At 40.1% G+C, this 23,970-nt stretch overlaps 1 protein-coding gene across 2 annotated transcripts in view; it reads left to right on the top strand.

Moving 5' to 3' along the window:
* Nucleotides 1-23,970, top strand: part of LOC136865293 (lamin-C) — a 280,216-nt gene that overhangs the window by 173,214 nt on the left and 83,032 nt on the right. The gene's annotated exons all lie outside the window — the stretch shown is intronic.

Raw genomic sequence — 23,970 nt, 5'->3', positions numbered from 1 at the left:
CCCTATCCGACGACAAACTATTTCAACATTTATATGCAGATTCATTAACTGATGTGCCACATGGATGGTGAGCACTGAGAATTCTCATAGTTTCCAGCTGACAATAGATGACAGCTGACATTAGGTGACGGGTTACATAAGAATTCTCGCTTGTATGCACGTTGTATTTTTTGATTATTGATGAAATTGCAGGCGAGCTTGTTCCAAATGGTGTAGTCTTGGAATGTAAATTATTGTTGAATTTTATTTATTTATTAATTACTAGCGAATGTACCCGTGCTTCGCTACGGTATTCTACATTGTATCCGAATATCGAAGTAAATAGTGTGCATGCAGTAAATAAGATTGTTTTAAAATTGCATGTCTCTTAGCGTTATCCGAGGAAGAACATGGGGAGGTCCCCGTACGTTGTTTCCAATGTAAAGTGTTTGTTATGGATTTGTGATATAACGGCAGGCTCACTTGCCTACTGCCATTCACAATCGAGTTGGGAAGTTTACATTATAATTGCAAGCCCCATTGCCTACTATGCGGACAGAATCGATTTGGGGAGTTTTCGTTAAAATGGCAGCCCCCCTTTCCTACTTCCAGACAGATTACAGTTTTTATTATAATGGCAGACAATTACCCTACTATCACTCGAAATTGAGTTGTGCAGTTATCATTATAATGCCAGGCCCATTTTCCTACTTCCAGCCAGCTTACTGCCAGTCACACCAAGTTGGTGAGTTTCCATCAAAATAGCAGGCCACTATGCCTAATGCCAGTCACATTTTAGATGAGGACATTTCTTTATAATGGCGGGCACCCTTGCCTACTGCCATACACAATCGGGTAGGGGAGTTTTAAACAAAACTGCATGCTCACTTGCCTTCTGCAAGTCAAATCGAGAAGTGAACTATTCATTACAATTGTAGACCCTCCTTACTAATGACAGTTACACAGGAGTTGGAGAAGGAACCCTTTCATACTGCCATTCAAAGTCGGTGTGGGGAGTACTGATTACAATAGCAGATCCACCCTTTCTCGATCGCTAAAAATCGACATCAGTTAATATATATAGATCGACATACGAAAGTATATGCGTGTTTACAATATTGAAGACCTTCATTTACAGATTAACTGCTACTAAACGTACGTCATATCGACAAAGGATTATACCATAAGACACGCCGGATTTAGTGGCCTAAATGGCTGGTCCTATGATATGTCATCTATTCTTGGGTCAGATTGAGTTAGAAACCTGGAACAGGGTAACGTTCTTGTAAGATTATCTCACATTACATTAATTTTCGGATAATTATGTGACAGCTACATACATAGCATTTGGCTCATATATGGCTACTGGGTGGGCAAATTTTGTGAAGAGTTTGATGATTCTGTATTTCATATAAGTAATCGAAGGTATGAATTATACATGTGAAAATTCCAAATTGACTTAACATCCATTAATAGAGAAAAATCAAACGTAAAAGGGATACAGATACGGCAAAAAGTCATAAGACCAAGGTTGTAGATCATTCCAAATTGAGCGGAGATTGTGAAATCCGTTGTGTGATAGGAATTCCCGAAGGTCTGCACCATCATTAAAATTGCCTGCATATTTCGATATTCTTCGGGGATAAAAAATGAAAAATTTAATGATATAGGATTTTTCCATTCGTTACAGGCTAAAACGTATAATTTTGTCAAATTTCAATTATCTTCTTATTCTTCTGGCAGATTATGCCACAATGTGGATTTTGGGCGAGGCGGGTAAAAATTAGGACTTTCAGGAAACTAAACCAAAAATTATGGAGATGGTTATTATTACCCCTTAAACGGAAAGCTGTACGAAAATTTCGCCAAAATAGTCAGTGTAGAGGCACACAGTCGTTACGATTTGATTTATATAGATAAGGAATCTGCTCCATGAAAAACACCTTTTTGGCTATGTCCGCTGGACTTAACCTGCAAAAGTGACCATTCATGGTATCTCCCTTATTAATCTTTCTGACGAAAAAATGCACATGGAAAAAAAAAAAAAGGTTTAGAGGTGGAATTCCATCAGGTTTGGTCTATTTCCAGTCAGGTTGGTCTTGTTTTGTATATATTGTGGAAGAGTAAAATCACCATTTCCCTATAAACCGCCAGTCCATTCAGGAACATGAAATGTTATTTACGTTTAAAACCTACCTTTGGACAGGTGGATGCTAAATATAAATTTTGGTTCGAATGTCTTCAGTAGTTTTCAAGTTGTAAGGAATACGCTTTACACGCACCCGCTCGTGAGTCAAGTCCGATGGGACTTGTACAGAAAAACGGTCCGTTAATGATATCTTCCTTATTAATCCTCGTATCGAAATGATGCACATGAGAAAAAAGGTTTAGAAATTAATTTCTACCAAGGTAGGTAGACTTCCATAAAGTTTGGTTGTGTATATTTTTTGGAAGAGCAAAATCACTGTTTCGGTTTCGTATAAACCCCCAGTCAGTTCAGGGATTTAGAAACAATATTTGCCCTAAAACCTATCAAGGACAGGTGTATTCTAAATACGAATCTTGGTGGAAATGCATCCAGTAGTTTCTAGCACTCACGTACATACGGCGTAATTAAGGAAGAAAATAATACAGTTAAGAATGTTGAAAGTAATAGAAAATGGATTATAACTGAGGACAGCCGGATAACGACAAATATGTAAATGCCAAGTGAATGTATTGGAAAATCAAATGCCCCTCAATAAATTATGCTAGTGTGAGTTATGGATATAATAAAGCGGTAACAGAGGAGAAATTTAGGTCCAGTGATTCTTAGGTAAACAAATAAGATGATGACTAATGGTGTTATTACTTAATCTATTCGAGGGCAGTTATAACCTCCAACGATATTCCGCCAATATCCCGCAGATGAGCCGATTGATGCCTCTCTTGCCATCTACCCAAGGAACAACCACGAATTTAAAAGCATGATGAGGAAAATGGCAATACGTTACTTCCCTACTGGCATGCAGTCAGAGACGTTGCCAAGGTAACCTGTAGGTTCGTTGTCGGTCTGTCGGTCACTAAATGCAGACCATGATACCAGCAGAAAATTGTAAATTTCTCCGTCATGTGAAGAGTAAGGTAAATTATGAACATAACGAAAGTTGTTTATAATGAAGAGACGTTTCACGTACGGTAAACGAAGTTTACAGAAAGTCAATAGTATAAGAGAAAATGGAGGAAAACCACTGTCGTTTTCCTATAAACCCCCCGTCTATTCAAGGATTTGAAAATGATATGCATATCGAAACCTTCCCCGGAACGAGTTTACTCTAAATATGAAGTTTGGTTGAGATCTATCCAGCCGTTTCGACGTGATGGTGGAACAGACAAACAGACAGACAGACAGACAGACAGACAAACAGATACAATTTTATTTATATAGATGGCTTCTTTCATGTGGCGAAGTTAGGGCACCCGGCCCTCTCGTACACTCAACCATAATACAACAAATAATATTGAGGCTACCTATTACTAATTATCTCATAATCCCTTTTCCTCGCCATGTTACCATCGGGTTCAGCAGTCCGGTGTATCTCTCGTTTTTAACTTTTCATGGTAGTTATTTCGGACATGTGAGATATGGGCTCACAGTGCCTATAGGGCAGTGAGGGGGCTGACCTCTTTTGGCCTCTGCCCCTGCCATGCTGTGACTTCATGACCGATGGTGTTCTCATTCCCTACTCCCTGGACAAAGATTTTCTTCCATTTAGGACCTACAGTTGAAGGTCTGTCATTCTGTCATTTAGTCTGGCCCCTCACCCTCGACCTTACGGGCAAGGGTGACCCTGCCAGTAGCCGAAGCTCCCGCCGGCATCGCTCTTGGGATCACTGAGGCACGCAAGCCTCCCCACCATGTCAAGGTACGAGACTAGGGGGGGGGGGCTATTACTAATTATACTAATTATAATTATACTACTTATACTATTTCCTAATTAAGCGTAAGTTACACACCCACACAATATGCAGCTTATTAGCTTGTTAATTCAGTCCTCTTTTCTCTCTCACACAGACACTTGCACACACACTTACAATTTACACAATTATCAACTACCCTTACTTTTACGTTATATAAAATTAACAGAACCATTTTTAATTTTTCAATTATCAATCACACGCACATATATACACTTCAATCAGTAACTCTTGACAGGAAGTCTCGGCAAGTTATTTTAAATTTGAGGAAAGAGTCAATGCCTCTGACACTTACTGGCAGGGAATTGGAAATCCTGGAACCGGTTACAATAAAAGAATTATTATACACAGAAGAGTGGTGAAGAGGAATAGCTAGAGTGGAGCCCGAGCGAGTGTTGCGGTTATGGAAGGAAGAGAGGAAGTGAAGTTTAGATGAAATATACTGGGGGGGGGGAGTTACTATGCAGAAGTTTGTGTATTAACCTGAAAGTAGTTTAAAAATTACTGTAGTGTACTGTACAGTAGTATACGAGTAATATCCTATTAGAATTTAGTGTGCTTATTTTATTATTGTAAAATATTTGTGTAGTAATGGTGTGGTAGAGGTATCCGTAGAAACTCTTACTAAAATATTGTTGAAATTAGGATAGGCTTAATTGCAGTTTGGAATTGTGTAGTTCTTGTGTATTACTTTCGATATTCAGTAATTAACAGCAGCTTTTATCCTGTTAGGGGTTGTAGGATAAAAAAAAAAAAAAAAAAATAATAATAGAGCACGACTAAGTAGTATTGTAGTGTAGTCGTATATTAATTACCTTATTGTTGTGTACTATCCCAGACAATATATCCCTCCGTTCATTTATTTTTTTGCAAATAAGTTATCTTATTTTTTTTAAATTTAAAATTTTCCCCCCCTCTAAAGAATGGCTAAGGAGCGCGAGTGTACTTATTGTGGGAGTGGTGAGGCATTGAGGGGTATGAGGGAAGAGTTGGAAAGTTTGAGGGAGATAATTAGGATTCTCACAGAAGACGGGAAGGAAGATAGGACTCCCTCAAACAATGTACAGGTTACAGTAGGTGTACAAGAGGGAGGGGAAGGAAAGGGAGGAGTTGTAGAAGACAGGTGGTCTAATGTTCTAAGGGGAAGGAGATTGCAGGCCAAGGGCTCTATTCAGGATCAGAATTTAGGACAGGTGTCTGTGCGAAATCGGTACGAGTCACTCCAGGTAGAACAACAGAGGGAAGATGAGGGACAGGGAACTGTTGCTGAGATGCGTGGAAGTAGGAGGAAGGGAAAAGGTAGGAAAGGGAAATGTAGAGTAGAGGATAGGAAAAGACAGGTGGAACAGGGTCATGGGAAGGAGAAAAGGGAGGAGGAAGTAGCTTCTGCAGCTATCAGGAAAGATAGGGCTGACCAGGAGGGGAGGGGATCAAATGAGGTGGGTAGGGTTGAGGCTCTGGTCATGGGGGATTCCATCGTTAGACATGTGGGGAAAGTGTGTGGAGGAAAGGGAACCAGGGTAGAATGTTAACCAGGAATTAGGTTGAGGCAGATGTTGAGGAAAGTAGAAGAGTGGGAGGAGGGGAAGGAGAAGGTGGTAGTGTTTCACGTTGGTACCAACAATGTAAGGCAAGCTGATATAAGTACCAACATAGTTGGAGATGTGTGGGATCTGGTAAATGCAGCACGGGTGAAGTTTAAGAAAGCGGAGATTGTTATTAGTGGAATACTGTGTAGGAGGGATACTGACTGGAGGGTGATTGGGGATTTAAATGAGACTATGGAGTGGGTATGTGGGAAACTGGGAGTGAAATTTCTAGATCCTAATGGGTGGGTAGGAGAAAGGGATCTGCGCTCGGATGGCCTTCATTTAAACCGCAGTGGTACGTATAAGTTAGGAAATTTGTTTGGAAGGGTAATAGGGAGGTATATTCAGGGAAACGGGATGGCCTAGGGAGCGGTGATAAGGGAACAGGGAACTGGAAATCAAGTAGGGATGACATAAAATTGTTAGTGTTGAACTGTAGAAGTATTGTAAAGAAAGGAATAGAATTAAGTAATTTAATAGACATATATTTACCAGATATTGTAATAGGAGTTGAATCATGGCTGAGAAATGATATAATGGATGCAGAAATTTTCTCACGGCACTGGAGTGTGTATCTTAGAGATAGGATAGGAAAGGTGGGAGGGGGAGTTTTCATTCTGGTGAAAGAAGAATTTGTAAGCTACGAAAAAGTTAAAGATGAGACACATGAAATTCTAGGTGTAAGGCTCATTTCTAAAGATAATAGGCAACTTGATATATTTGGAGTGTACAGATCGGGAAAGGGTAGCACTGATGCGGATTCGGAATTATTTGATAGGATAGTCAGCTATGTGGGAAACGACATGGAAAGAAATGTGATTGTAGCGGGAGATCTGAATTTGCCAGATGTCAATTGGGAAGGAAATGCGAATGACAGGAAGCATGACCAACAAATGGCAAATAAGTTAATATGGGAAGGACAACTGATTCAGAAAGTGATGGAACCAACCAGAGGGAAAAATATTTTGGATGCGGTGCTGATAAAATCAGATGAGCTCTATAGGGAAACTGAAGTAATAGATGGTATTAGTGATCATGAAGCTGTTTTTGTGGTAGTTAAAAATAAATGTGATAGAAAGGAAGGTCTTAAAAGTAAAACTGTTAGGCAGTACCATATGGCTGATAAAGCAGGTATGAGGCAGTTTCTAAAAAGTAACTATGATCGGTGGAAAACGGTAAATAAAAATGTAAACAGACTCTGGGATGGGTTTAAAGAAATTGTTGAGGAATGCGAAAACAGGTTTGTACCTTTAAGGGTGGTAAGGAATCGTAAAGACCCACCTTATTATAATAGAGAAATAAAGAGACTAAGAAGGAGGTGCAGACTGGAAAGAAATAGAGTTAGAAATGGCTGTGGAAGTAAGGAGAAATTGAAGGAACTTAATAGAAAATTGAATCTAGCAAAGAAGGCAGCTAAGGATAACATGATGGCAAGCATAATTGGCAGTCATACAAATTTTAGTGAAAAATGGAAGGGTATGTATAGGTATTTTAAGGCAGAAACAGGTTCCAAGAAGGACATTCCAGGAATAATTAATGAACAAGGGGAGTGTGTATGTGAGGATCTTCAAAAGGCAGAAGTATTCCGTCAGCAGTATGTAAAGATTGTTGGTTACAAGGATAATGTCGAGATAGAGGAAGAGACTAAGGCCAAAGAAGTAATAAAATTTACGTATGATAACAATGACATTTACAATAAGATACAAAAGTTGAAAACTAGAAAAGGGGCTGGAATTGATCAGATTTCTGGGGATATACTAAAGACAATGGGTTGGGATATAGTACCATATCTGAAGTACTTATTTGATTATTGTTTGGCCGAAGGAGCTATACCAGATGAATGGAGAGTTGCTATAGTAGCCCCTGTGTATAAAGGAAAGGGTGATAGACATAAAGCTGAAAATTACAGGCCAGTAAGTTTGACATGCATTGTATGTAAGTTTTGGGAAGGCATTCTTTCTGATTATATTAGACATGTTTGTGAAATTAATAACTGGTTCGATAGAAGGCAATTCGGTTTTAGGAAAGGTTATTCCACTGAAGCTCAACTTGTAGGATTCCAGCAAGATATAGCAGATATCTTGGATTCTGGAGGTCAAATGGACTGTATCGCGCTTGACATGTCTAAAGCATTTGATAGGGTGGATCATGGGTGACTACTGGCAAAAATGAGTGCAATTGGATTAGACAAAAGAGTGACTGAATGGGTTGCTATATTTCTAGAAAATAGATCTCAGAGAGTTAGAGTAGGTGAAGCTTTATCTGACCCTGTAATAGTTGAGAGGGGAGTTCCTCAGGGCAGTGTTATCGGACCTTTATGTTTTCTTATATATATATAAATGATATGAGTAAAGGAGTGGAATCGGAGGTAAGGCTTTTTGCGGATGATGTTATTCTCTATAGAGTGATAAATAAGTTACAAGATTGTGAGCAACTGCAACGTGACCTCGAAAATATTGTGAGACGGATAGCAGGCAATGGTATGTTGATAAACGGGGTTAAAAGTCAGGTTGTGAGTTTTACAAATAGGAAAAGTCCTCTCAGTTTTAATTACTGCGTTGATGGGGTGAAAGTTCCTTTTGGGGATCATTGTAAGTATCTAGGTGTTAATATAAGGAAAGATCTTCACTGGGGTATTCACATAAATGGGATTGTAAATAAAGGGTACCGATCTCTGCACATGGTTATGAGGGTGTTTAGGGGTTGTAGTAAGGATGTAAAGGAGAGTGCATATAAGTCTCTGGTAAGACCCCAACTAGAGTATGGTTCCAGTGTATGGGACCCTCACCAGGATTACCTGATTCAAGAACTGGAAAAAATCCAAAGAAAAGCAGCTCGATTTGTTCTGGGTGATTTCCGACAAAAGAGTAGCGTTACAAAAATGTTGCAATGTTTGGGTTGGGAAGAATTGAGAGAAAGAAGAAGAGCTGCTCGACTAAGTGGTATGTTCCGAGCTGTCAGCGGAGAGATGGCGTGGAATGACATTAGTAGACGAATAGGTTTGAATGGCGTCTATAAAAGTAGGAAAGATCACAATATGAAGATAAAGTTGGAATTCAAGAGGACAAACTGGGACAAATATTCATTTATAGGAAGGGGAGTTAGGGATTGGAATAACTTACCAAGGGTGATGTTCAATAAATTTCCAATTTCTTTGAAATCATTTCGGAAAAGGCTAGGAAAGCAACAGATAGGGAATCTCCCACCTGGGCGACTGCCCTAAATGCAGATCAGTATTGATTGATTGATTGTTCATTAACCTGCTCAGACCCAGCAAAACAAAACAAATGAAAATTTACTTACGTGTTATTAGTCCAGGTTACTAGTAGTGATAATATCACACAATCACTGTCATTTTTGTGTTTTGACTTTTGGTCGTATGTATCGTATAGAGCACATTCGGTCCCAGGGTGGCCATATGTTCACAACCACAAAATTCAACTTTGTAGCGAAAGCAATCCTTTGTTGGTTAGGAATAAATGTAAATGAAAAATTACATTATCTAATAAGAAAAGAAAATACTAAAACATGAAAATTACTGTTTAAATTTCAGTTTGGTTGAACTTCACGCAAATCGTTGTCCATTGGCTCATTCTAGTGACAGTTGGATGATTTTACAATTAAAAAATGAAACAAAAGTAAAAAAACTCAGAATAATAAGTACAAATTTCAAAACTAGGCAAAATAACAATATATGCAAATTTTCAGTGATGCTTAACTTCTTGAGGGAGGAACTTTCCTGGAACCATACTGCGCAGGAAAGGCACCAACCAGTGACACTTAGGTAACCTCATAGTTCATGGTACATCTTGAAACAGTTCCTGTTTTGTACAAAGCAAAGCTGTACACCACACGTAGTGCAGCATGCACGAGCGTGTACACTGGAGCATCCTGGGTATCTGCACCTAAGTTTTTTCCATGGACTGACATTTCCGGCATGTGCAGAACATGTTTCTTCCTCAGAGCAGCTGACGGGTGTGGCACAAATGCCTTACATTTTTTGTTGGGACCGAACCCTGGGTCATCATCATCACCATCACTTTCATTGTCGGAGTCATCTTGTGAGTCCAGTAGATGATCTGCAACACTTTCACTGAACGTGATGAAGTCCATAACTTCCCGCTTCTTTTTGTTCAGTTCTGTTTGATCTAGCTTGTACTCCATCCAAGATTCTGCTATTGCAAAATCAATTAAATGAAATATCAGCCGTACAGTCCACTTTATTGTTTTGGCACACATTCTGTAGTAGCTAAAATGACCCTGTCCAGGAAATCTACTCCACCCATGTAAGTATTGCAGCTCCTCACAATTGAGGGTCCTTTTACAGAGATGTATTTCTTCTCTGTTCTTGACCATCGCTGACACATTCATCGTTGGGAAGCGTACCTTCTAAGGATGATGCCCATTAGCACTGGCTTGTCATCGAACCACTTCACAATGCAAACCTGACCACCACCTCGAATGACTTGTCTGTTGACCCTCGTCCTCTTTCCTTAAGGTCCTTATCAGATGCCAGTTATACATCCTTGTCTATCTGGCTTTTCTGAATAGTTCCTGTGCCCTGACACTTCGCTACTGCATGTAAAACGTCCAGTAGGTGAAGAGATGTGAAGTACCTGTCCTTGTATGTGTGGCATCCAGGTGGCATTTCATCACACAAATGCATCACCACTTTCCCTCCAATGTCCAGTGTCTGATAAGAATCATTGGACGTAACAGTTATAACCTTTTCCCTCGTAAATGAAAAAGTCCAATGGGAAGCCATCTGGTGCTGTTGCTACGGACAACTTCAGACCATATGGATTCGGTTTTCCATGCACAAACTGTCTCATTTCAGTGTGATCCCAAAAGGGCATCATTTGCTCATCCACAGATACTACCTTCGAATGTGGGTTTTGAAGGCACCCACTCCTTACACTTGTAATCAGAGGTGCAACTTTCCAGCACTTAGTTTTCCGTTTTCTCCCCATCACTGACTACATAATCGACCAGATTTATACTCATCCTTATCTGAAAAAAACCTGTTCCTGCTTATCTTATCATCTATAGCTGCAACTCGAGTCTTTCTTGCCCAGTACTTGCAAATTCTGGGATAGCGTAGGTACGACATAACCGTATTAACTCCAGTAAATATTTTCATTTCCTGTGGTGATGTACTTAAAATGTTACCGGTTTGTTTTAAAAAACGAATATTTGTGTAAGTGCTCATTGATTCAAATATGTCATTTCTTATGTACTTTTCAAAGTATTTTATTGGAGACTGGTTTTTACCAGTCCATACAGCCTCATCATATTCAGGTGCTGGGGGGAGAGGTATGAAATTTTCAGAATGATGCCATATTAATCGCCTGGGTTTTGCACGAGGAGGGTAAAGTACAGTTTTCATCCTCACTTGAAGAACTGGAAGCCATGTCGCATCACTATCCTAATCTTCTGACATACAATCAACATCAGATGCGCTGCCATCTACATCTAGTAATGATTCCTGAATGTCCCTTTCCGATAAACCTGTAGGGTAAATAAAAGCTTTGGTCAGTCAACTTCAAATAATTGAAAGAGGCCTAACCTAAAAGTATCCGTGGTTAAAGTATGTTGCAGCTGCATTAAAAACACACACTAATCATTTAACCATACAAAATAAGGCTACTCTAAACTATAATCGCGTAGGAAATAACTCTTTAGCCTTCAAAGGAGCCTAGATATTACTCTGTACTATGAGGCAGTTTCAGGCACTCTTGGTCTTATTCGACACATAATTTCTTAACACAGCAGTAAGGTATCGATTACTACCCAAAACAAACGGCAAATTAGCTCAAAATTATCTATGAAACTTAGATTACTTGATTATATATTATTTACCGGATAACGTTACCTCAATAATAAGTAAATGAAATGGAGTAGCACATTTCTTACTGCCTGTACGGAGAGAAGCCATCTTGCCGAAGAAAAGGCACTGCCTTCTTATATCCGCAATCAAAACATTATCAGACATCTAGTGGACACAAAGATCATCATTTCCGCTTAGTATCACCAGTGACACAGCTGGTCTCAAGCAAACAGCCAGTGCATGTTTAGTGTGTCCTATACGACACTTGGGGTCTGAGGCGGTTAAGAAAAGTATGATTTTCACGTCTCTTATCAGGTTTTAACCATTTAAGTGCTTGATAGTATGGAGTAATATGCACATCATACCTTCGGTCAAAAATGAATCTAAGGCAACAATTCATAATACGCTGCAGTTTCCTAGTTTATTATTTAGTAGCGTCTACCAAGATTACTTCACAGTAGTCAAGGATAGGAAGAATTAGGGTCTGTGTGTTAGTCTTTGCTGCATATTTAGTGCTATGTCTTTATTTAATTTCAGTGGGTGTAGAGTAGCAAACACCTTCTAACCTACGTTTTTGATATGTTCTGTAGAATTTAGTTTGTCATTGTCACCCCAAGATTTCTCACTGTTTTACTGTACGGGATTGTGTTATTATTTATTTGTAGAGGAGGAATGTTCGAATTGTTGATCTTGTGTAGGAGCTATTGGGAACAGACAATGATAGCTTGCGATTTTGATGGATTTATGAGAAGTCTGTTTACGAGAGCATATTCACAGAGTTGTTTCATGTCATCATTTATGCATTTTACTGCGTTTGGTAATTTGCTTAAACTGAAATGTAAATATATTTGGAGATCATCGGCATATAGGTTGATACAGTAAAACCTCGTTAATTCGAAGTCGTTGGGACTAAAAAATCGGACTTCAAATTATGTGATTTCGAATTAACCGCCAATTCGCAATTCAGAAGTACCAACCCTTGCCGTGTTAGAAAATATTCTAAGGCCCGTTACTGCATGCAGTTAACCTTGATTTACAATTTATACCTTTCAAATGCCATGAAATAATAACTAAAATGTATCCAACAAGGTGCATTTACAGTATTCAAATACGGTAGAAATCCGTTATAACGAGAATTGACAGCGGAAAATTTACTCGCTATAGCGGATTGTCGTTATATCCGATTTGTGTATAAAAGTCGGAAAACTCCCTATACACATTAAAATCTGTATGAAACGGCAATCAGTTTGTTCAAAACATGCGTTTCCGCTGATGATATTCGTACTACGACTTACTTGTTTGTTATTTTTCGAAAGGTGATACTACGTGAAAGTGTGTGTTTAATTTCATTCTGAGAAAATTACAGTTCCAGATTTCTCCGAATCCAAGACGATACCCCACTTTTTCCTTCAAAAATTGAAATCAGGCTCAAAAAGTGCTTTGTAAAGTCATATGAATGAATGCCTTTGTTGTACAGTACGCAATTTTTATACTATTTTAGACGCTGAACATTGGCTTTTGTTATGCCTCATTTTATTGCGGCTGAACAATTATTCTTTATTTCCGCGGGTTTAATGACCATTAACTTAAAATTGGCATCATACCGAAGAGAACCCGTTGAAAATTTGCCAGCAGTACCTATTCCATGTGTGTGTACAATACGGTGATCTGCCAGGAAAATATTCTTGCCGTCTATAAAACTGTTACGGTACGTTTATTCGGCATCAGATATAACCCGGCTACCGCTGCACGCACGTCTCGCTTGCTGGGTTCGGCCAACTTCAGCGGCTAGCGATGTATAGGCCTAATCGCGGACGTTGAAGGTCAATGAACGAGTTTATTGCGTCACGGTATGGCCTTTCCGCCCTTGTGTTTTTTGTGCACATACTGGTACATCACAATTTCATTTTCGACTTCTTTAAAGCGTTCTTGTTGTGGACTACTGAATGCATTTTTTGTGTCTTTGTCTTCATGCTGACGCCAAATATTGCTTCAGTTAGGCTTATATTTTCTTCGGCTTCACAATTATTCTACATTTCCGCATCATAATATCGACGAGAACCTGTTGAAAATTTGCTGGCAATACCTGTTCCACGTATCTTTACAACTATCCATCACATAAATACTGTACTCTCGCTGTCCATAAAATTTAATTTTACTAAGTCAGGTTCAGTAGACGCGTTATAACTCTTCCACTGAGTAGCCATGGCCTTTCTAAGAATTCGAAGGCTCGCATGTTTTGATGTCATTCTGCAGATTTGAGAAACTTTTTGTAGAAGCTAATAGAATGTCATTCTGTCTTCACTATTTCCCGAGATCCAGTGACGTTACACATAGGCACTGTACAATCGGTTGTCACAGCTAGCGATGTATAATAAAGAGTCGGTCGTTTATTGTCGATGAATTTTGTGTGTGTGTGCGTGCGCGTGAGGGAGTGAAAAGAAGCAGCGTGGTTACCGTGAGAGTTGCCAGTGGTTTTCATTATTGTTAGGCCGCGAAAACAAGACGACCCTTGATTTTTCGTGCGAGATTCCAAGGGGGGAAAAAAGAAAAAAACGTCTTGGATTCAGAGGAATAAAGTATCACTCCAGAGTTTTCTTCTTCAAATGGCGTAATCGTATATGTGTCATGAAAACATAATTGAAACGCATGTAGAGAAATTAGTTACCCTCGCTAAAATTTACATGTGAATATCCTTTCCGAAATTTAACTAGACGTGAGAAAATATGAACTGTCCTCTGAAAACGGTGATGTATTTTGCCATATCTTGAGGTGCAATCACATTCTTACATAATTTCAGTATATAACATTAAAATTAAGAGATCGTTTACTTCAGCCATTATTTTGAACGAGTTAACTGCTATCGGCCACGTTATTTACGCATTTATTTAGAAAACTTGTTATCCTCTTTCATAACGAATTTTCTTTAGAGAATAGCAGTCGTCGGGTATTACTAATCGACTTCATCGCCTTTGAATGTCGACGAGAGAGCTCAAAAATGCACATAGTGAGAAAACTATACCGTGCCAAAGATGATCGATCGCATTTTGTGGTAAATGTTTATTTCCTTATTCAAACAGAATCACCTATCCTAACTTAACCTTACTATACGTATGATGAAAACGTACTTCAAGTGCCAGTTAGAGAAATGATAACCTTCTCGCTATAAATTTACATGGTAATAACCTTTCTGTAATTTAACCAGATGCGAGAAAATATAAACTAACCTGTTAAATCAATTATGCACTCTGCCATATCTCGAGATGTACCCAATTTTTACTTAATTGCAGTATTTAGCATTAAAATTAAGCGATCGTTTAGTCAACCTTTATTTTTAACGAGTTAAGAATGGTTATCGGACACGTATTTACGCATTTATTACGAAAATATGTTCTCCTTAATTTCGAATTTTCTTTACGGAGCAGCACTCGATGGGTTTTACTAACAGACTCTAACATCGCCTTCGAATGTCGACGAGAGAATTTGCCAGTGAACATTGTGAGGAAACGATACCGAAGATAATCGATTGCATGCAACATAATTGCTGGGGTGCATAAATATCGATAACGGAAAAAATCGTGCGCGCTTAATCACTCGTAATAACGGATGCATCAGTGATAGGAATCTCGCTATAACCAAAGGATAATACACAGTTTAATATAGGAATTTTGAAGGGACAGCAAAATATTGTCAGTATAACGGGGTTCTTGTTATATGCCGTACTCGCTATAGTGGACTTCTACTGTAATGCACTTGGATTTCTCACTGGCAAACGTAACCTCACGCAACGAAAGAAAAAAAAGGCACATTTCAAAGACGAGGAGAAATCTATGTTGGCTCTCATGTGCAAGTGCTTTATTCATTGGATTACTATACAGTATGCATTTTAGATGCCTTGTATTTACGCAGAAAGTACCCGACGCCCTTAACATCGAACTTTCTTTTGACTTTATCCTTGTACAATTTGCCCGCCATGGTACTTCTCTCGTACTTCAGAATTGTAAACATTTGCCGCGTCACAAAGTTTTCTAAGACCCATTAATACATGCAGTCACCTCAAATCACAGTTTAAATCTTTCAAATGCCAGGGAAAAAACTATTTCCGAAATGTATCCAACAAGGTGCATGTACAATGTTCAGATAATGCACTTGGATAAATCGCCGACAAGCATAACCTCATGCAACGAAAGAAATTCAAAGACGAGGATAAATTATGCTGGTTCCCCTGTGCAAATGCATTTTTTTTTTTTTGGATTTCTGTACTGTTTGCATTTTTAGATGCTTTGTATTGGCATGGAAATTGCCCGACGCCCTTAAGACATTGTGGCTGATCGAACTTTCCTATGACGAGGGGATAAAGTTTCTCGCTTCCATATGCATTGTAACGCACTACAAAGACTCCCATCCCCCACCTGTGTACAATTCCCCGGCTGGCATTTTCTCCTTTAAAACCATAAGACCGTTTGGACTCACATTAAAATAAAGTAATGCAGTTTCATCGGCAATGAGAGAAATGTTCGGTGCCTACGAATTTATCACATGAGCCACGTTTTTCATCAACTTTCGGCATTGCCAGTGTTCGCGGATTCTCTTTTTTCCGCACACTGGCTGTTGCGTGATGTTATGGCGTTCCTTAAAAAGTTGAATACAAGAGAGTACAATAAAGTAAACCGAATCTGGATAAAGAATGAAATTGAACTACGATACAAAAAGAAAGAGCACCTTAACACATTCATGCCCATCATCTGAGGTGGCTACTTAAAGGGCTGGCCCAGCTGTTCCAGCTGTTAGTGGCAGAGCAAACAACAACGAATTCTTTTCACAATAAGTTTTAAAATAAACAAGATATGGAAACAAAATTTTGCACATATCTTAATGAAGTCCTCTAGTATCTCTCTAGGGTGTGATAGGTTATGTTACACTTTCCTGGGTGAATAGGAACACCACACCGGGCGAGTTGGTCGTGCGTGTAGAGGCGCGCGGCTGTGAGCTTGCATCCGGGAGATAGTAGGTTCGAATCCCACTATCGGCAGCCCTGAAAATGGTTTTCCGTGGTTTCCCATTTTCACACCAGGCAAATGCTGGGGCTGTACCTTAATTAAGGCCACGGCCGCTTCCTTCCAACTCCTAGGCCTTTCCTATCCCATCGTCGCCATAAGACCTATCTGTGTCGGTGCGACGTAAAGCCCCTAGGAAAAAAAAAAGGAACACCACACTTTCCACAAAATAGTGTATGTCGGGTTCACTTATTCCCCCCCCCGTTTGGAAATTGCCTGGTGTTCCTTTAGATCTTTTGGTACACCCTTATTTGACTGTATTGTTCCACATACGGCAGTGTTCTGTTGCCGTAAATGTTTCGCGAGTCCAACACTATTTGTAATAATTGTCCATATAAACTGTATACCCCTGGCCAAGATAATTTTCAAGCAGCTGAAAAAGTGTGCTTTGTAAATACGCATCACTTGCATTATTTATATTGTCCCTTCACGCCATGGTTACACTTCAGAACGCGATTATACACACGCTTGTGCAATCACAAACCAACTACGCTGCTAGTTGTGCCAACGCTAGGCTACCTTCAGAAACAAAACAAAGTGCATTGGGAGGGAAAATCACGGTGGCCGTGGAGTTTCTGGTGAGTAGAAGCATTCAAAAGGGTATTACATTCATCTCTCTCGCACATATTTGTGACCAAAATAGATCCCAGTTGCGTAGGAACTGCTCCAGTTCAAGATTGCACTTATCCGGGCTAACTCGGATACGGTCCACAGCAGGGTCATGCGCTATAGGCAATAACTCGGATACGGGCATGAATGTGTTAACATAGTTACACAAGACACATCTTTGTTTCTCAAAGTTTGGCTCCAATGGAATGGAATTATTTTCTAATATATGTTAATGAAAAGGTGACAGTTACTTTAAGTGCTAAACAAAGAACAGTAGGTCAGCTCGCACAGTTAAAAGCTTCTAATTACACTGACTGACAGAGCAAATGCAACACCAAGAAGGAGTGGTTCGAAAGGGATGAAAGTTGGGGAAAAAACAGACGGCATGGGCGAATAATTGATGTTTATTTCAAACCGATATGCAGGTTACACAATGCGCACGGCATCGACTCAGTAGGATGTAGGACCACCGCGAGCGGCGATGCACGCAGAAACACGTCGAGGTATAGAGTCAATAAGAGTGCGGATGGTGTCCTGAGGGATGGTTCTCCATTCTCTGTCGTCCATACGAGGCTGAGGCAGAGTTTGCAAACGGCGTCCAATGAGATCCCACACGTGTTCGATTGGTGAGAGATCCGGAGAGTACGCTGGCCACGGAAGCATCTGTACACCTCGTAGAGCCTGTTGGGAGATGTGAGCAGTGTGTGGGCGGGCATTATCCTGCTGAAACAGAGCATTGGGCAGCCCCTGAAGGTACGGGAGTGCCACCGGCCGCAGCACATGCTGCACGTAGCGGTGGGCATTTAACGTGCCTTGAATACGCACTAGAGGTGACGTGGAATCATACGCAATAGCGCCCCAAACCATGATGCCGCGTTGTCTAGCGGTAGGGCGCTCCACAGTTACTGCCGGATTTGACCTTTCTCCACGCCGACGCCACACTCGTCTGCGGTGACTATCACTGACAGAACAGAAGCGTGACTCATCGGAGAACACGACGTTCCGCCATTCCCTCATCCAAGTCGCTCTATCCCGGCACCATGCCAGGCGTGCACGTCTATGCTGTGGAGTCAATGGTAGTCTTCTGAGCGGACGCCGGGAGTGCAGGCCTCCTTCAACCAATCGGCGGGAAATTGTTCTGGTCGATATTGGAACAGCCAGGGTGTCTTGCACATGCTGAAGAATGGCGGTTGACGTGGCGTGCGGGGCTGCCACCGCTTGGCAGCGGATGCGCCGATCCTCGCGTGCTGACGTCACTCGGGCTGCGCCTGGACCCCTCGCACGTGCCACATGTCCCTGCGCCAACCATCTTCGCCACAGGCGCTGCACCGTGGACACATCCAGATGGGTATCGGCTGCGATTTGACGAAGCGACCAACCTGCCCTTCTCAGCCCGATCACCAAACCCCTCGTAAAGTCGTCTGTCTGCTGGAAATGCCTCCGTTGACGGCGGCCTGGCATTCTTAGCTATACACGTGTCCTGTGGCACACGACAACACGTTCTACAATGACTGTCGGCTGAGAAATCACGGTATGAAGTGGGCCATTCGCCAACGCCGTGTCCCATTTATCGTTCGCTACGTGCGCAGCACAGCGGCGCATTTCACATCATGAGCATACCTCAGTGACGTCAGTCTACCCTGCAATTGGCATAAAGTTCTGACCACTCCTTCTTGGTGTTGCATTTGCTCTGTCAGTCGGTGTATAACAAAAGCTATCAGAATAACGTAAACACAAACCACAAACATTTAACTAACAATACCCAACTCACTATTAATTTAACAAACACACAGTTTTCAGAAGATGAAATTGATATTCTCAACAAAGGACCTATATTCAGTTGGCCTAATAGACATAAAGAGGACATTATTAATACTATAGCTGAAATCGAATTGAACATAATGAAACTCCCTTCAGAGCAACAGAATGACGTGAGATATGAGATCCAAAAGGGATTACCTGCCCTAGCCAAAGAAATAAATATCAATTCTGATTACACTAAACAGAAGCCAAACCAAGAACTAAAAACAAAGATAGAAACCAATAATATTATTGTTACTAAAGCAGATAAAGGGGGAGCCACAGTGTTGATGAATAAAAGTGAATACATCATCAAAAGCGAAGAATTCTTCTCGGACATCTCGTACACAGTTATCAACAAAGGCCCGATAAATAAAACACAACACAGTCTAAAATCTTTATTAAAAAATTCAACCATCCTACTAAAAGAAACAGAACAGCAAAAACTTGTCAACATGAAGTCCAAGCTATCCACAGCAAGGGCCTTACCGAAAATTCGCAAGAAAGAAGTTCCCATATGACCCATAATAAATAGCAGAAAAAGCCCGACCTATAATACCTCCAGATATCGACACTGATTTCTCAGAAAATATTACAAATTTCATAATACCGAACTCAATAGATTTTTGTAATAATTTAAATAAGTTAACATTACAACCTGGTTCATGTTTGTGGGTTACTGTAGTCACGTCCTAGTTCGTGAACCATGGGCAACGGCTGAGTGGCCTAGTAAGTGGTCCTGAGAGTCGGGATACCAGTTGCTATGGAATGGGAGTGGGCATCTCGGACATATTCTGAGTCGTGGCCCTCCTTGTGCTCAGGCGGCTAGGACTACACAATTCACCGGTGGTCCATAACCCGTTAGAGGAGAGATCCTCACTTGGACTATGTGCAAGTAGGGCAGCATCCTGCTTCATGAATTTACCGAGCTCAGAACACTTTAAGCAAGCCTCGGACCTATGGGAGTAATGGAGTCCCACTCCCATTTGACAGGCGAGGGACTCCTTGGAAACAACTTGGCGAACGAAATGGAATTCGATGGGGAGCTATCAATATTAATGGGGCTTATGGAAGAAAGAAGGTAGAACTTGCTGAGTTAGCAAAGAGGATGCATCTGGATGTGCTAGGAGTAAGTGATATTCCGGTAAGGGGAGATAAGGAGGAAGAGATAGGAGATTATAAAGTGTACTTGACGGGTGTTAGAAAGGGAAGGGCAGAGTCTGGGGTAGGGCTCTTTATCAGGAATACCATTGCACGCAACATAGTTTCTGTTAGGCACGTAAGTGAGCGAATGATGTGGGTAGATTTGTCAGTGGGAGGAATTAGGACAAGAATTGTGTCCGTGTATTCACCATGTGAGGGTGCAGATGAGGATGAAGTTGAAAAGTTTTATGAAGCATTGAGTGACATCGTGGTCAGGGTCAACAGCAAGGATAGAATAGTGCTAATGGGCGATTTCAATGCGAGAGTTGGGAATAGAACTGAAGGATACGAAAGGGTGATTGGTAAATGTGGGGAAGATATGGAAGCTAATGGGAATGGGAAGTGTTTGCTGGACTTCTGTGCTAGTATGGGTTTAGCTGTTACGAATACATTCTTCAAGCATAAGGCTATTCACCGCTACACATGGGAGGCTAGGGGTACCAGATCCATAATAGACTATATCTTAACAGACTTTGAATTCAGAAAATCTTTTAGGAATGTAGGAGTTTTCCGGGGATTTTTCGATGATACAGACCATTATCTGATCTGTAGTGAACTAAGTATCTCTAAGCCTAGGGTAGAGAAAGTGAAATCTGTCTGCAAATGAATAAGGGTAGAAAATCTCCAGTACGAGGAAATTAGACAGAAGTACATGGATATTGAGCCCTGACAGCACTCACTGTGACCATTTTGCATATCTCAATTCTGAATCTCAGTGTTGGGTTACGCCACGGCAAAGCAAAACAGTCGGTGATCCATGAAGCCTCCACTCTAGGGACGTGCAGGTCCGACGAGTTGGGTCACAGGTTTATATAGTGGACTGGTATCAGTATAGTTTAAACGTAGAAAGTAATCATCATTTCCTACCCAAAATTACGTAAATGTTCCGCAACAGGATGTCAAGAGGTCTAAGATATTGGCATATTCATCAAGATTCATTGATCATTATTTCATTTCATCCTAAATTAAATAACTATCCTAGTATTCCTACACTACATCAAATGAGAACTCTGTGACATGTTTCATTTATGGAAGGATCTTCCGTTTAATAACTACTAAATGACTTCGAATAACAACTACATAATGAACAAATTAATAGCAACACAAACGGATATAGGAAGAAAAAAATGAATGTTACGTTAATTCGAAATAAACACCTAACTTCTTGCTCTTGTTACAAAAGGAATTACAACATCGTCAATAAAGAAAATCGGAAAAACAAAAGAGACAAAGTGTCTCACTGCTGAAGGCTTACGGTGAACGATCTATCATTCATCACACATTTTGAAATAAATAACTGGGAATTGTTGAATCATCCACGTCAAAAACGCTGTTCCTACTCAAATATGTCATAGTATTCCGTCATTCTCATTTAAATCATCGCATTATTTATCGGTAAACTATCTACCTAGCAACTTGAAAACACCGTTATTCAAAATTCATAAATCACCGCACATGCAAGAGAAATGTTTGAAAGACACAGGATCGTAGCATAATATATCATCCATCAATATCATGCACTTAAAAGACAGACTCGATCCTCTCGAACATTCATCGAAGACTGCACCTAGATAAAGGACATCAATAGACATTGCAGCATCTACAATAACCTTCTAACTACGTTGATTCTGCGCCACCGGATTCCACTGTGAAGTTTGGCCTGAAATAACTACATCAGCACTAGGCATCAACTCAAATGATCTACAAAAAATATCCAACTAGCAAAGAAATTATTTACTTACCGTTGGAGGTCGTATTCCCTTTAAGACATGACCCAATATTCTTATATTACTATTCATTTTGTGAAGATCCTAACATCCCCTTGATACTGTGCGCTCTGGTCTATGTTGTATTTAAATAGGATAAATGTGATAAATGTGACGACCATCTATCAGTGTTCACGAGTACGAAAATCCTATAACACTATCCTAAATACGGCCTCGTGCCCAAATAAATCATTCATCATAACGATATTAAAATTCACGCATGACCAACTCAATTCCTAACGCCAAGACCCTCATCAGGACCTTCACATTGCATCATCTTAAAATACGTAATCCAAATGACACGTCTATAACCATCCGCATTTCATTATCCGTATACATATTTTCAAAGATCCTACCGTATCAAACACCTTGTCACGTCACACAAAACGTCATGCACGGCGAATTCACAATACCTAGGAAAACAACCTATTCAGGCACTTCACGTCAAAGACTACTAAATACGTTGCCGCATTAACACCATATCACCACAATAATATCGCAATTTCATTATCAAACACCGTATTCTGCACAAGCACATAATATCTGAAGACCATAGAATAGCGCGTCGCAAATACTGAGCTCCTCCGAGGTATTTTGAGCCACGAGTTAGGTTAACGTTCATCACAATAACACAATTACGGCACTAGTACCATCGATGCCAAAAATCATTCCGTAAGACCTTGCTAGAAGACATTAAAAGAAAACTCACACGACCCATCGCATACTATCACAACATAGATCGAATCACCGCACTAGATGCAACGATCATAATTAACACAACGCAATAATTAATAAATAACGGTCGCCTTCAAGTTGAAAATTATACATGTCATAAATCGACATTGAAAAAATGAATACTACTCCACATCTAAAATAAGCAACTACATGGCGGAATATATAGACGATATTTAAGTACTCATCCTGGGTTGTTGCTCCACGACGGTGTCACCTTCCATGTTCAGCTCTCAATTATTAATATTTATCCATTAGTGTCCATCACATTGCTGGCCAGATCCTTCGAGGTCCCTCTATTTTAGTTGTTCATGTTAATACGTGTTGTCATCTCATACTTGTATTCAATAGTTGTTGGTTCCATGTTACCTGAAACTCAGAGATATCTATTAGGACAGGGTCAAACACCTTAATACAATTTCACAGTTCAATCAACACACTTGCCTTTACGTTTCGATAACAAGATATCTTGTTTTACAATATAATATTCGTTTACAATATGCCAATATCACGTTATATATATCTCTTTAAACAATCTTTCTCCCCACGAATTCTACGATTCCGATCCTTCTAAGACACAGATTGAGAGTCAACTTCCACAGAGACAAAAAATTCAATATAATAATCGCGGACGGTTTGCTTTTTCATAATTCTTCTGTGCTTCCAGCTCCCATGTGTTCTTGACAATTGAAAACATTTGACACCTAATGCGTAACGATCTCGTATAAATCAGCTGTACCGGCAAAGGAACTTATTTAATAATTTGCTGCCTCGTATTTAGGTTAGTAATCGACAGTTTCATTCTCCATCTCGATCGTCGAATCGTGCGAGACTAGATGCACAAGGTATGGCTTTCTCATATAAACTTTGCTTATTCCAAATCATTCACACATTTCATGGCTCTCAGTAATATTCTGTCACTGACATTTTCTCCCGTTCATACTCATTTCAGTAACTTTACTTGAGGAATGTGTATTATTAATTTAATCCTGCCCTATGTTTCACGATGTTTTATTGTCTACCAATATTTTCGAGGCACCACAGGGTTTAGAGCTTGTTATCAATCCGCCGATATCTTCAATTCAGCGATGCTGTTCACATAGACAAGTCAACTGAATTCAAATTCTCCTGGAGGTGTGATGACCGGACATGAGATTTCATTGACATTATTTCTCAACATAAACTTCCAATGTGTTCACCAACCTCATCCTGACATACATTGGAAGGTTATAATATGATTAGTGAGAAGTTTCGAACAGTAGACAGTAAGCAGGTTCAGGATATAGAAAGTGAATGGGTGGCATACAGGGATGCTGTAGTAGAAACAGCAAGGGAATGCCTAGGAACAATTGTGTGTAAAGATGGGAAAAGGCGAACATCTTGGTGGAATGATGAAGTGAGAGCAGCCTGTAAACGTAAAAAGAAGGCTTATCAGAAATGGCTCCAAGCAA

This window comes from Anabrus simplex, chromosome 1 (genome assembly GCF_040414725.1).
Source record: "Anabrus simplex isolate iqAnaSimp1 chromosome 1, ASM4041472v1, whole genome shotgun sequence".
Taxonomy (NCBI): Eukaryota; Metazoa; Arthropoda; class Insecta; order Orthoptera; family Tettigoniidae; genus Anabrus; species Anabrus simplex.
This window is presented reverse-complemented; position numbering and strand designations above follow the sequence as displayed.